A 14623-nucleotide genomic window follows, 5' to 3' on the forward strand; every position below is an offset into this window, starting at 1 on the left:
TAGTCACAACTTTAAGCTTTAAGCATGCGCTGGAATATCTCAGTTGGTTAGAGCTTGTGGCCCTTAACCACAGGGTCGGACGTTCGACCGTTTCTTTTCCATTTTTTGTTCTTCGTTTTTATTTTTTGTTTTGTGATATCCTATTTAATTATTTTTAACTATTTCATCGGAAAATTCATTGATTCGTGTGTCAAAAGTAGCTATTAACATTGACTTGAATCTCTTACTAATTAATACTACTAATAATTTACCTATTAATTAACACGTACTAAACTTTGCAATTTTTATTATAATCATGCATGTATTCATAAGTTTATCCAACAACTCGCAATAATAATCTGTACATATACAATTTCTGAATGATTTCGAATTGTATGTCCAACCGCAATTTCAACTTCAAATCAATGATTTCAGGTCCATGCATTTTGGAGTTTAAATTTGAAGTTATGATGAAATATATTTTGATACCTTGAGTTTATGAACTATGGTTTTTAGTAAGATTGTTAGAGCTGAAAAGGTTTTGATAGCTCATAAATTAAGGTATTTTTAATGCGTCACATTAGGAAAAATATAATTTTTTAGAATCCAAACTCATCGTTCTCAAACAAAATTTCAACTTTAAATCAACATATATAATTTGAAATCAAAAATGGGTCCTTTGGTCCAAAATAATCTTTGCACAAGGTGCAGATAAAGGGAGCCTATAGACAATTGAAAGACAGTGAGCACAACCTAGTAGAAGCAATATTGACATAACTCTATTTCATTTTTTCCAGAAAACCCGAGCATTCCATTGTATCGTTCTACAAAAAGATCAGAGAGAAGTGTTCACTGTATCGAACACGAATACAAATGATAGTATCTAGATCCTGGACTCCCAAAATCGTCCTACAAAATAATACGCGGGATGAGTCATCACTTTAACAATTTAATGGAACCAGCTGAATGGAGTTGACTTGTGATCCTGAATGGACTTGATCAAGGCTCCAGCAAAAGTACTGGGCATGATCTAATGGTACACATATATATATGGGATTATGAGTTATTTCCACATATTATTACACTTCCGGCAGATGCTTGATTGGCTGCACGGTTGCTTCCAAAATTCTTCGGATTTGATTCTCTAGCAATTCTTGAACCAAACTGAAAGATAAAAGTTTAAACATAGTTGAGTCAACTTGTCATGTTAAAAATTTGAGCAATGGAACTAACAAGCAACAACTGGTACCTAAAATTCTAACCAAGTTGATTGTGAATGTAAACTCTATTGGCAAAATGGATATCAACAGTATGATAAAAGGAGTGCCATTTGGTCCTTGAATAATAGAAAGTTTTTATCTTGTTTAGACAAACTTCAAAACTATTCTTCTGACAATTCTGCAAATTTGGAGAAATCACACAAAAGCCGTTTGTGCTGAGGACGAGGACGAGGGGAAAGGAGATGTATATAGTGATACATTTATATGATTAACAAATATATCACAATCAACTTTAGTGCATGCTATTACTAATCAGTAGGGGAGGGAGAATACCGGCTACAAGTTCGGCCGAACCTAGTAACTTTGGTTCAAACTCCTCATTTGTCCTAAAAATCCATTGAATATGTTCAAATTATTAACTTAGAAGCCAATAAATTTAAAAGATTAGAATCCATAACTCATAAGATGAACAATTATTTCGACACTGTCTGTTACTAATTATTCTTTACAGCTTTTAAAGTTGCTGTCAGAGGGCATGCATACAGGAGAAAGCCACAATATGCTCAATCGATAACTCACTAAATGAAGGGGGGAAAAAAAGTGGAAGCCAAACTCCTCAATTAAGATGGCTTTTTGTGAATCAAATATTAGTAAGAGAATATTGACTCAACAACAGATGAAGAGCAAACAACAGATACCTGGATTGCTCTTTTCGGCAGAGAGGCTGCTCCAGATACACCAAGTAAATGTGTTCAAAAGAAAATAATAAAAGTGAAAGACTTCAGTAAGGAGGAAGAGCAAAACCAATGCAATTAGAGGAGAACGAAGTAAGGATTAGGTTTCTGTTTAAGGTAGACACGAAGTACAGATATAAACAAAGGATTGCGACATCCTCCAAGAAACTATAAACTCACTATCATTGTTATTATAATTTCCAAACCAAGTCTAAGATAAGCTCAAAAGTTTAACCTCTCTCAAGATTTTCTTGTCACCGATACCATTTGGTTGATCAAGGTCGGCGATCTCCCACAATGGAATATCTAGCAAAATCCTGATGACATCCTCATCCAAGAAAGGGAACCTGGCCTTGAAAAAATAGAAAATAAGTTGACTGTAACTATAATATGAGAAAGTACTCCATTGAAGCAATTCAACTACCTCCTTACCATTGTCAGCAATACACTTGTCATTGATATTTGGCACAAATATCATGTTTTGTGTCGTATTACAACCTCTTATTATGACTTGTATCGCCTAATTCATGAAGTAACCGTCGTATTTGAACTTATGTCGTTATGTTTTATGTGTATAGGTACGATGACGACAAACGATGGAAAGTGTGCTTGAAATGCTTGGGAAGTCGTAGCATATGACGATTGGTCGAGGTGACGAGTCGATAACCGCAAAGGGCGAACTAAAAGGAGAGTAATCAATCGTGCGAACATCGCTTTCCTTCCGCATCGCGGAAGGATCGCGAGAGCTCCGCAAAGTCGCGATCACCCGCATCGCGCGAAGAAAGCGGAACAACCAAACTCGGCATCGATCAGCGATCCTTCCGCATCGCGGACTAAAGGCGAGAAGCCGCAGATCCTTGCGCGATCCTTTCCGCATCGCGCGAGGAAAGCGGGGATCTCGCGGATGTTTTCCCGATTAGACTAGGATTTGGATTCCTTAATTATTATTTTTACCCTAGCCTATATATAGACAATGGAATAGCCGAGAACGGTGGCCGGGATTTATTCAAGGATTTGTAAGCCACCGCTTCTTTTTTCTCTCTCTAGGTTTCTTTTATTTTTCATCTTTTTCAACCCTAGATTATTCATGACTTCTTTTGTCTATGAACGAATCATGAGTAGCTAAACTTCTTACTCCTAGGGTTTCGTGGCGAAAGACTTGAAAGTTGATTCGATGATAATGATTATCTATTGATTTTCCATATTTTTGGGTTGCTTATTTATTCTTGATCTTAATTGTTTGATTATCCGGCCAATAGTTAGACACTATCCGTGGTGCGCGAATTGAACTTGAGAAAGGGAATTCACGTACGTAATAAGAATAAATGAGTTTGTTCGATTTAATCGATTCGCCATCGAGGATAGAGATATACCCTTTAGCCCTACTTAGTTGAATACGGAGAAATAAATGCGTTCTTGTTACCTCTAACGACCATAGAGATTTAGGCGTTACAAAGAACATCCACAGTTTCGTGAGTAGTTCGAGAGAATATCATAAAGCATAATTAACCCGTCAACTAGTAACCTTAAAATAAGATAGTGAAATTGTTCAAGATCAACCGGATTGTCGAAAGCCATGACCTCTAGATCTTTCTCTCATCCGATAACTCTTACAATCTTTGTCAAGATATTCCCGCTACAACAAACACCCATCACAAATTGTTTACTTTTCTGTAGTTTAGTTCAACAAACATCTTGATTTTCACTCTTCGAATAGTTTCATCCGAATTTGAATTAGTTTAACAAGAGAATCTAAGTCTCTCGTGGGATCGATATCCGGACTTAACAATCTATATTACTTGTACGACCACGTATACTATGCGTGTGCGTTTGGGAGCAACAAGTTTTTGGCGCTCACGCCGGGGACTTAGAAAAATTTACTGTTTTTCTAATTTAAGTTTGTTTTTCTATTCAAGTCTTTACTTTTTCGTTGTTCTACTTGTGTCACTTCAGGCTTCTCTGGTTTATGCCACGCACTCGAAGTTCAGGAGCACCGTTAGTTGATCTTGATCACGAAATCGAAAGAACTTTTCACCGACAAAGAAGAATGGCTAACGAAGCAAGAAGGCTCGCTTAAACAAAAGAGAGGATGGAGCGAGACGGCGATGCGAATCGTGTGCAAGAGCGCAAGAACAACGAATTCTTCTCTCCGCTTATGCTAGGCCTAGTCCGGCAACTATTGCTAAGCTATTGTTAGGCCCGAAATCACCGGAAATTTTGAGCTAAAAGAAGGAACAAAGGCGGCGGTGCAACATACGTGCCGCAAAGATACGGGTAAATCTAGTGAAGACCCGCATAAGCACTCGATGCAACAGGAATTAAGCGAGAATTTCCGATAGAGATGTCCCCGATGATTATGTGAAGCTATCCTTATTTCCGTTTTCATTGATTGCGAAGCAAGGGTGAATGGTTGACTAATCTACCTCAGGTCTATTACTTCGGGAGATACTATCCAATAAGTTTATCACGCATTCTTCTCACCCAAGAAAAAAAAGGAGCCGCGAGGAAGAATTGCTAACTTCACTCGAAAGATTCCGAATCTCTCGCCACACGCTTGGGAGAGATATAAGGGCTATCTCACAACGATTTCCCCATCACGCAGCCAAAGGAGATCATTGGCAACTATTTCGTAGAAGGACTTAACCACGAATCATGGCCCCGTTGAATGCTTCACCAAGGGCGGCATCTTGAACAAAACATATGAAGAGATGGAAGATCTTCTTGAGATGACGTTCCGAGGCCATCATGAATATCACGAGACTAGCCGAGGGTTACCACAAAAGGCCGCCGGGGTTCTTAAAGTTGATGATGTCACAGCCTATTCGGCCGATATAGGCACTCTTACTAACGTGATGTTGAGGTGTTTCCTCAAGCTCACAGATTCAACCAACAAGATATCAAAGATATTCGTTGTAAAGATGTAGGTCAGTGTGAACCTCATGACTATAACAATTGTCCATCGAATCCGCAGTCCGTTTATTTTCAGGGGACAAAGAAAATCGTGGTAGCGGAAATCGGGAAACTATTATGGAAACAACTACAACACTCCATTTGGGAAGCTGGATTTTCACAAACCGCACAATTTTCAAGAACCTCAAGCTCCGTCACCGAGCACTTAGAGGAGATGATGAAGCCACCATTGCTCGTAATCGTGACGTTGAAGAAGAAAAATCGAAAATTCGCAGCGAGACGCAAATCTATTCATGAGCTTGAGCGTCGACAAGGCGCTAGCTCTTATGCGACGTCGTACTCCGGTGCTCTCCCTAGTGATACCGAAAAGAACCCGAGCAGAATGCAAGGCTTTACCTTGAGGAATGGTAGAGAGCTCAAGAAGCGCCACCGAAGAAGAAAACCTAGAAGAGGCAGTTAATCGATCCCCTTGCTTAGCCGAACTAAAGCAAACATGCCGCAGCAACATGTAGAGGAAGTGGTGCGCCCACCCCCTCCCTTTCCACAACGATTTCAACGTAAAGCGTATTCAAATTTCGCAAGAAATTCCTTGAACTCTTAAAGCAGTACACATCAACATACCTTTGGTGAGCCGTTGCAAGAAGTCCCAAAATATGCTAAATATATCAAAGATGTGGTTGCAAACAAACGGCGATGGACAGAGTTCGAAACTGTTGCACTTACTGAGGAGTGTTCCAGAGTGAGGAGTAAGATTCCTCCCAAGTTGAAAGATCCAGGCAGCTTCACAATTTCCATTACAATTGGAAACATTGAAGTTGGGCTAGCATTGTGTGATTTAGGTGCGAGTATTAATCTGATGCCCACTTCTGTGTTCCGAACGTCGGGGCTTTGGGAGATCCTAGGCCAACCACTATTACTCGTTAGCTGGCGGATCGATCTCTCGCTTATCCCGATGGCATTATTGAGATGTTCTTGTGAAGGTCGGCCCGTTTATTCTCGTCGGTTGATTTTGTGATACTTGGATTGGCGAGGCGATAAAAATGTTCCTCTCATCACGGGGAGAGGGTTCTTTGGCTACTGTTGATGCTGTAATCCGAGTGAAGGATGGGAAGATGTCCATGACAGTTAATGGACAAGAGGCAACTTTTGATGTGTTTAAAGCTACCAAGCTTCCAGCCCATTATGAGGAGTTGAAGATGATTTCCATGGTGGAACCCGAGCTCACTAATGCCGAGTTAGATCATTTTCTAGTTTCGCGAGATCCGTTGAGACAAATTTTTAGGTGGGGTATGGGGAAGATCTGAAAATCGACGCAAAGTGGAAGAGTGTCTTAGTATTCTTGACACTTCATGTGCTTATCTACGAGCACGTACACCAGCTGAGGAGCTAGAGAGACCGGAGTCACGGAAGAAGCCGAAACCATCTATTTAGGAGGTTCGGTTCTTGAATTGAAACCATTACCGTCTCATCTCCGCTATGCTTTCTGGGTAGTGGAGACACATTGCCCATAATCCTCGCTTATTTGAATGATGTGCAGGTTGAACGTGTGTTGCGAGTACTCGCAGATCGAGTCCGAGCTCCTCGTGGTCGCTACCGATATTCGGGTATTAATAACTCATTCTGTACGCACAAAATATTATCGGAGGAAGACAGCCAGCTTCCAGTATCGAGGGGCCGCAGGCGATCGAACCCATGAAGGAGGTGGTGAAGAAAGAGGTAATCAAGTGGCTTGACACGCATTATTTATCCCATCTCTCGACAAAGAATCGGGGAGTCCCGACAACGTGTCCCGAAGAAAAGGGCACACCAGGCGGAAAACGAAAGAACGAATTGGTGCCTCAACGATCGTTACGTTGGAGGATATGTATTGATTATCGCAAGCCGAACAACGCCACCGTAAAAGATCACTCTTCCTTGCCCTTCATGGATCGATGCTCGACAAAGTTGGTCGGGTTTGGCTATTATTGCTTTTGATGGTTACTCTGCCACAACCGCATCATGATTGCACCCGAGATCAAGAGAAGACCACATTCACATGTCCATATGGCACGTTTGCATTCCGAGGATGCCCTTCGGTTTGTGCAATGCCCTGTACTTTCCGCCGATGATGATGGCTATTTTCACCGATATGGTGGAAAATTACGTGAGGTATTTATGGATGACTTCTCTCGTTTTTGGAGATTCTTTCGATGATCGCTAAATCATCTTGACGCCGTGCTAGCCCTCACGCGAGGAAACGAACTGTCCTCAATCGGAAAATGCCATTTCATGGTACGAGAAGGAATCGTTTCGGGGCACAAGATATCGAGCAAGGGAATAGAGGTTGATAAGGCGAAGATCAAGCAATGAAAAATTGCCACCACCCGTTTCGGTCCGGGGTGACACAGCTTTCTTGTACGCAGGATTCTATCGACGTTCATCAAAGACTTCTAAAGTCGCTAATCCAATGTGCAAGCTTAGAGAAAGATGTGAAGTTTGTGTTTAATGAAGCCTGTTCGACGGCTTTTGAAGAACTCGAAACGAAGGTTAGTGTCGCCACTATTATCATCGCACCCGATTGTCTCTCGCCGTTTATTTTGATGTGTGATGCCGTGATTTTGCGCTGGAGGCCGTCCTCTGGTCAAAAAAGGGACAAGATTTTTCATCCTATTTACTATGCCAAAGAAGACACTCGATGCGCCTGCATGAACTATACCGCGACAGAGAGGAGTTATCGTTGCCTACGCCTTTGACAAATTCCGATCATATCTGTGGGCACAAAGGCGATTGTATACACCGATCACATCAAGTAGCTTCTCGTTATCTTTTGCAAAGAAGGATGCAAAGCGAGACTTATTCGTGGGTGCCGTCCGGCTTCAAGAGTTTGACATCGAGGATTCTTGATCGAAAGGGCACAGAAAATCGTGTGGATCACTTATCGAGGTTAGAAGATCGGGAACACGTGGATGAAGCAATGGGGATTAATGAAACTTTTCCGACGAACAAACCTTTTCGCTCTTAAATCAGTTGAGGTGCCATGGTATGCGTACATGGTGAACTTTTATAGTGAGCGAGATCTACCCCCCGGTGCTAATCACGAGAAGAAGAAGCGGATTCGGCATGGGCCGTTTATGCGTGGGATGAGCCCTATCTTTACGGTTGGCATCGCCCAATCGAAGATGTGTTCCGCAGGACGAGGTCTCGCCGATTCTCGTTGTCATTCATCACCCTACGAGGACATCAAGTGTACGTAATACACGTTGTATAGAGCCCGGTCTTCCACCGGCCGACGTTGTTCAAAGATGTCATGAATTTGTACGAGTACGTGATAGTCGTAGAACCGGAAATATCTCCAAGCGTCATGAAATGCCATTAAAGGGCATCTTGAAATCGAGTTGTTTGACGTGTGGGGTATTGACCTTCACGGGCCCTTCGTACCATCCAAGGGAATAAATACATATTGGCGGTGGTGTAGACTATGTTTCGAAGTGGGTGGAGGCCATTGCACTTCCCACCAATGATGCTAGTGTGGTGGCGCGCTTCGAAAAAGAATATTTTTACGAGGTTTGGGACCCCGCGGCCATCATCGTTGATCAAGGTACGCACTTCGCAATCGCTCTTTGATAAATTGTTGCTCAAGTATGGGTGAAGCATAAGATAGCAACTGCCTATCATCCTCAGACAAGTGGTCAAGTGGAAGTATCGAATAGGGAAATCAAGAGGATTTTGGAAAAGACTGTGAGTGTAAGTAGAAAAGATTGGTCATTGAAGCTTGATGACGCTCTCGTGGGCATACGAACGCCTACAAAACTCCGATCGGTACATCTCCTTATAAACTCGTTTTTGGTAAAGATGTCATCTACCCGCCGAGCTTGAGCATAGAGCATATTGGGCAATCAAGAAGTCAATCTCGACATGGTTCAAGCTGAGAAAAGAGATCGTTGCAAGGGCACGAGTTGGAGGAATTTCGCTATCATGCTTATGAAAACGCGAAATGTATAAGGAGCGCGCGCAAAAGAATTCATGACGCGCATCCAATCTCGTGACTTTGAGCCCGGCGTTAGTATTGCCGTATAACTCCAGTCAAGATTTTCGGTGGAAAGTTAAAGAGCAAATGGTCCTGGACCATTCGAGGTAGTTCGAGGACCGCACATGGTCTTCGTTGAGCTTAAAAGACCCCACTCGGATGAGACATTCTTGGTGAACGGACAGAGAGTTAAGCATTACTACGGGGAGGCCACTGACCGCGCCAAAACCACCATCGATCTAGAAGAGGCTTGAAGGGAGCCTGCGTCGTGCCGCGACGTTAAATCAGGCGCTACTCGGGAGGCAACCCGTGTGTGTAAAATAAAAAAAAAAAAAAAAGAAAAGTGTCGTGCCACGACCCTAACTAAGGCGCTTGTTGGGAGGCAACCCAACCTTTTGTAGATATAAGTCACTTTTGTTCATGTTGCAGGAATTGGGCGAAAAAAAAAAATAAAAAAAAAAATGGAGAAAACAGACGAGGTGCCCAGTGATTTACGCGATCAATCCGCGATGCGGAAGGATCGCCTGAATTCCTGAGGCTTTGCGCGATCCTCACGCGATGCGGAAGGATCGCCTGAAATCCTGCAGGTTTGCGCGATCATCACGCGATGCGGAAGGATCGCGCGGGTCGACCCGGTTTGTAATTTCAGTTTCTTAATATAGGGTATACACGGCCCCCTCCCCTCATTTTCATCCCACTGCAATCCCCAACCCTTCCCATTCCTTTCATATACGAAAACAACATCACCCTCCATCCCCATTCCCTCTCTAACACAAACAACTTCAAGTGGTAATCCATCCCACATCAATACCACAAGGTAAGTGTTCCTCTTTCCTATTTTTTTTCTCTCTTGTCATTGTGTTGGGACGCAGAAAGTGTGATGTTGGGTACGGGCGAATTGTGAGGGCGGGGGATTGGTATTGCTTGTGTTAGGTATGAATGTGGCTAGAATATGACTCCCATTGCATAAGGGACGGTTCTTCAACCCTCCCATTGTGACTCAAAGTTAAGGGACGATTTTACGCCCACAAGGTGTTCGATAAAAGTCTTAAAACAGGTTTTTGCGACATTGTGAAGTCTTGAGTAGCAATGGACCATTTACCGAGCATAGGACCCTTTGTGAAATTCCTCGCACCCTCAAATTCGAATTGTGAGGGCGGATTGGAAAAGGGTGATTCATGTTCCGTCCTAGGCAACATGACAATCGCGTACTTCGTTTTTGTTTGCTAGGTCTTGTAGAAGTAGTTAACTTCTTTTGATTTTTCTTTGCACAATATAGTTTGAAGTAAGTGTGGGGTTGTTTCACGACCCCGTCATGACTAACCTGCACCTCTCGTTTGGTAATGCGTCGTTTTGCAGGAAAAATGGTTAACACTACATCCAAGGGCAAAGCTGCCGCCTCCTCCTCCCAAGGTACAAAAAGAGGGCGAACACAACACCCGCCCAAAGAGAAAAAGGGGCAAACATCCGGAAAGGGTAAGCATCCCGCGGTTGTCATTCCTCCAGCGACTAAAAGGACAACCACACCCCGTCTCTTGGGGGAAGGAGCAGAATGGTATGCGGGGTTTGACACCTCGAAGGGGTACACCCATGAACGAGCTATCGCCGAGCCCCTCTCCGAAGAAGAATTTCCGGATATCCACGACCGTATAGTTGCCATGGGGTGACGCTCGGTGTTTGAGCAACCGGGCCCAAAGAATGTCGATTTGGTCATGGAATTCTATGCTTGCATACCAAACCGCCGGATTCCGCATTCTCGTGTACTTACGGCGAAATTGGGTGCCACTAACCCGCATCGACCTTGTGCGGGGCAATCGGCGTCCGGATGTGCCCGTCGAGCCCTTACTAGAGTTCATCAAAAGGCCGGATTATAGGGCCATCCGGGAGACTCTCGTGTGGAACCAACTCAAAGGCTCAATGGGCACACTATTCCGGCCTCTTTGGAAGCATAGAAGCACGAGCGAGCAACTTTTGTAGAGAGGCCGAGTGTCGTGGCTGCGCCTCCTAAATGCGAGAATAATGCCACTTGATCACTTCTCGGAGGTACAACGGGAGAGAGTATGCCTTGTGTACTTCCTGATGACGGGGCAACCGGTCAACATAGGGTATTGGATGCTGCAGGAAATCCGCCGAGTGCGTGCTGGGAAGTCAACACGGCTAAGTTATGGAAACACTCTCACTTCCTACCTAATGCAGCTCGACACGGACTTAGCGTACTCTACTGATAGAGTACTTGATGCGCCGTCGACCCACTCGATATCTCCAATGTCATGGCCCCGGCAAGTGTATCCGGATATCGCTTGACCCCGGAGGAGAGGTACGCCCGCCCATCGTACTAGCTCGGTGTACTCGGGGATGATAGTTGCGAGTGAGCATTTTGATATTGATCTCACCAAGGTCTTCATTGATAACCCACACACCCCACATTCTCGGGGCGTTGGTGGGCGAGCTATCTCGCCCACCCGCGGATGAGGACGAGAACTCGGGCGACCGAGTACCGACCGCGCTCGAAGACGAGGATGAGGAGGAGTCGCCGATGCAAGGCGACGACAATGAAGAGGAAGAAGACGCCGCGCCACCGAAGGCGCGGGCGATGATGAGGATTTCCTCGATGAGGACGATTAGGCCCTAGTGGGCCCCGGGGAGTATTTCGACCTCATTTGCGTTTTATCTCGATTTCATATATATACATGCATTGAGAGGCGTGCATACCTTTAAGTGTGGGGTGGGGAAATACGTCCCTGGTTTGTAACAACATGTTTTGAGGTTGCGGATGATGATTAGTATGCCTTAGGATTTTTTTTTTAGTAGTTTTGCGTCTTAGTGTCGAAAAAAAAAAATTCAAAAAGATTTTATTTTCCTTATTTTTCTTTGATAACTTCTTAAGTCTCTCATTAGTAGGCACTCATCATCTACCCCCTTTGGTTTTCTTATGGCCTCGGTTCTTTCCCGAGGGGGGGCCTTTGAACCGGGCATAGGTAGATTTTTTTCTTTAGTCATAGAAAGGGCTTTTCCTAATGACGGGTGGATGACAACCTGCTTGAGGGAAAATCAGTCCGTAGGCTAGGTACTTTCAAATGCTAGGTGCACGGGATAGGCGAAGTCTAGGCATACTAGCGATCTTGAATTGTTTTATGAAAGCATGCCGTGAAATTGTATTACTTTTCTTGGAAACACTTGAAATTGGTCTTTGTGACTCGGATGACCCACTTGGCATTGTTGTTTTTCATTGCTGTTTGATTCGAGGGACAACCGGATCCCTCTTGCGTTAATTGTGTGCCATGTGTGTGTAAGGATTTTTGTTTATATCCATGTTTGGTATTGACATCTAGAACTTGCCCTGTGTGTTCACAAAGCGAAATGAAGTTTGGCGGCACCTAGAAAGTGATAGAGGCGTTTCTTTGATTAGCCACTAAAGAGCCTAACAAGTTATCCTACCAACTTGCAAATAACACCCTAGTTAACCCTTTTGAGCCTTTAGCCTTTTCTTTGATAGCAGTTAATTAGCCTTTACCCCTTCGTTCTATAAAACTCAATGTTTGATCCAAAACACTCCTGAAGCACTTTAACCATTTACATGTATAATGGGAGTTGGGATATGAAATAAAGAGGAAAAATGGTTGTTAATTGTAATCTAGGAAGACAATGGGAGCACCGAATGAAAAGAACAAATTCACTTGTTAGTTGGGAATTGAAAAAAAAAAAAAAAAAAAAAAAATGTTGTTTTGTGCAGTGAAAAAGTTTTCCTTCTAACTTGTGTGACTTTTAAAAGGGTGGTGCTTAAACAAAGAAAATGGGTGAATTGGGAGAAATTTAAAAGTTGGTTGGTGCTAAATAAAGGGCTAAGAAAGAAATCGTGCACGAAGGACGAATGTATAATGAATTAAAGTGCTTAGGGAGGTTAGTCACTATTATCCAAATAATTTCTACCCGTCCCTTAGCCTACGTTACAGCCCTCGAAGTCCTACTTGATTCTAGGATCGCCTTACGTGTATTAGTGGAGTGGTTACACTACGGGCAAGCATATGGTATGTCGTACATTACATGTGACGTTCTTTGTGAGAGTGAGTGCATTACTGATTCCAGGTCCATTGATTTAAACATATGATTCTTGATGAGATATGGACTATTTTTTTTTTTTTTTTTTTTTTTTTTGTGGTGAGGGCACATAACTAGCAATAGAGTGGTGAAGTGTTGATTTCTTGATCATAAGATTACCTATATGCGTTAAAGTGGTGTCGTTGAGTCAACTGTTTTGAAAGTCGAAATGTTTTCATTGAAAAGAAGTACTTAGTGCTGAAAATGAGGCTTTTAAAACCTTTGGCATGGGTTTCGCAATCTGGGTCGCTGGTTTGTTGTTGAGAATCTCGTTTCAAGACTTAGCCATACTAGCCGAATCCCGTTGTAGACCTGTTTGAATGAGTAGGCTGGAAGTAGAGTCTGAGGTTGGTTTGTGTCTGCTCGAGGGCGAGCAGAGTCTAAGTGGGGGGTGGTGATATTTGGCACAAATATCGTGTTTTGTAGGTCGTATTACAACCTCTTATTATGACTTGTATCGCCTAATTCATGAAGTAACCGTCGTATTTGAACTTATGTCGTTATGTTTTATGTGTATAGGTACGATGACGACAAACGATGGAAAGTGTGCTTGAAATGCTTGGAAGTCGTAGCGGATGTCGGTTGGCCGAGGTGACGAGTCGATAACCGCAAAGGGCGAACTAAAAGGAGAGTAATCAACTGCAGAACATCGCTTTCCTTCCGCATCGCGGAAGGATCGCGAGAAGCTCCAGAAAAGTCGTGATCGCCCGCATCGCGTGAAGAAAGCGGAACAACCAAACTCAGGCATCAGAGTCAGGCGATCAGCCCGCATCGCGGACTAAAGGCGAGAAGCTGCAGATCCTTGCGCGATCCTTCCGCATCGCGTGAGGAAAGCGGGGATCTGCGGATGTTTTCCCGATTAGACTAGGATTTGGATTCCTTAATTATTATTTTTACCCTAGCCTATATATAGACAGTGGAATAGCTGAGAACGGTGTTCTGGGATTTATTCAAGGATTTGTAAGCCACCGTTCTCTTTTTCTCTCTCTAGGTTTCTTTTATTTTTCATCTTTTTCAACCCTAGATTATTCATGAATTCTTTTGTCTATGAACGAATCATGAGTAGCTAAACTTCTTACTCCTAGGGTTGTGGCGAAAGACTTGAAAGTTGATTTGATGACAATTATTATCTATTGATTTTCCATATTTTGGGTTGCTTATTTATTCTTGATCTTAATTGTTTGATTATCTGGCCAATAGTTAGACACTATCTGTGGTGCGCGAATTGAACTTGAGAAAGGGAATTCACGTACGTAATAAGAATAAATAGAGTTTGTTCGATTTAATCGATTCGCTACTGAGGATAGAGATATACCCTTTAGCCCTACTTAGTTGAATACGGAGAAATAAATGCGTTCTTGTTACCTCTAACGACCATAGAGATTTAGGCGTTACGGAACATCTACGGTGCTTGTGAGTAGTTCGAGAGAATATCATAAAGCATAATTAACCCGTCAACTAGTAACCCGTAAAATAAGATAGGTGAAATTGTCTGAAGATCAACTGGATTGTCGAAAGCCATGACCCTAGATCTTTCTCTCATCTGATAACTCTTACAATCTTTGTCAAGATATTCCCAGTTACAACAAACACCCATCACAAATTGTTTACTTTTCAGTTATAGTTTAGTTCAACAAACATCTTGATTTTCACTCTCTTGAATAGTTTCATCCGAA

At 42.9% G+C, this 14623-nt stretch overlaps 1 pseudogene; it reads right to left on the bottom strand.

The window, feature by feature from the left end:
• Positions 1-846: 846 nt before the first annotated feature.
• Positions 847-14623, bottom strand: part of LOC132037089 (uncharacterized) — a 44406-nt pseudogene continuing 30629 nt past the window's right edge.

Source organism: Lycium ferocissimum, chromosome 11 (genome assembly GCF_029784015.1).
Source record: "Lycium ferocissimum isolate CSIRO_LF1 chromosome 11, AGI_CSIRO_Lferr_CH_V1, whole genome shotgun sequence".
Lineage (NCBI taxonomy): Eukaryota > Viridiplantae > Streptophyta > Magnoliopsida > Solanales > Solanaceae > Lycium > Lycium ferocissimum.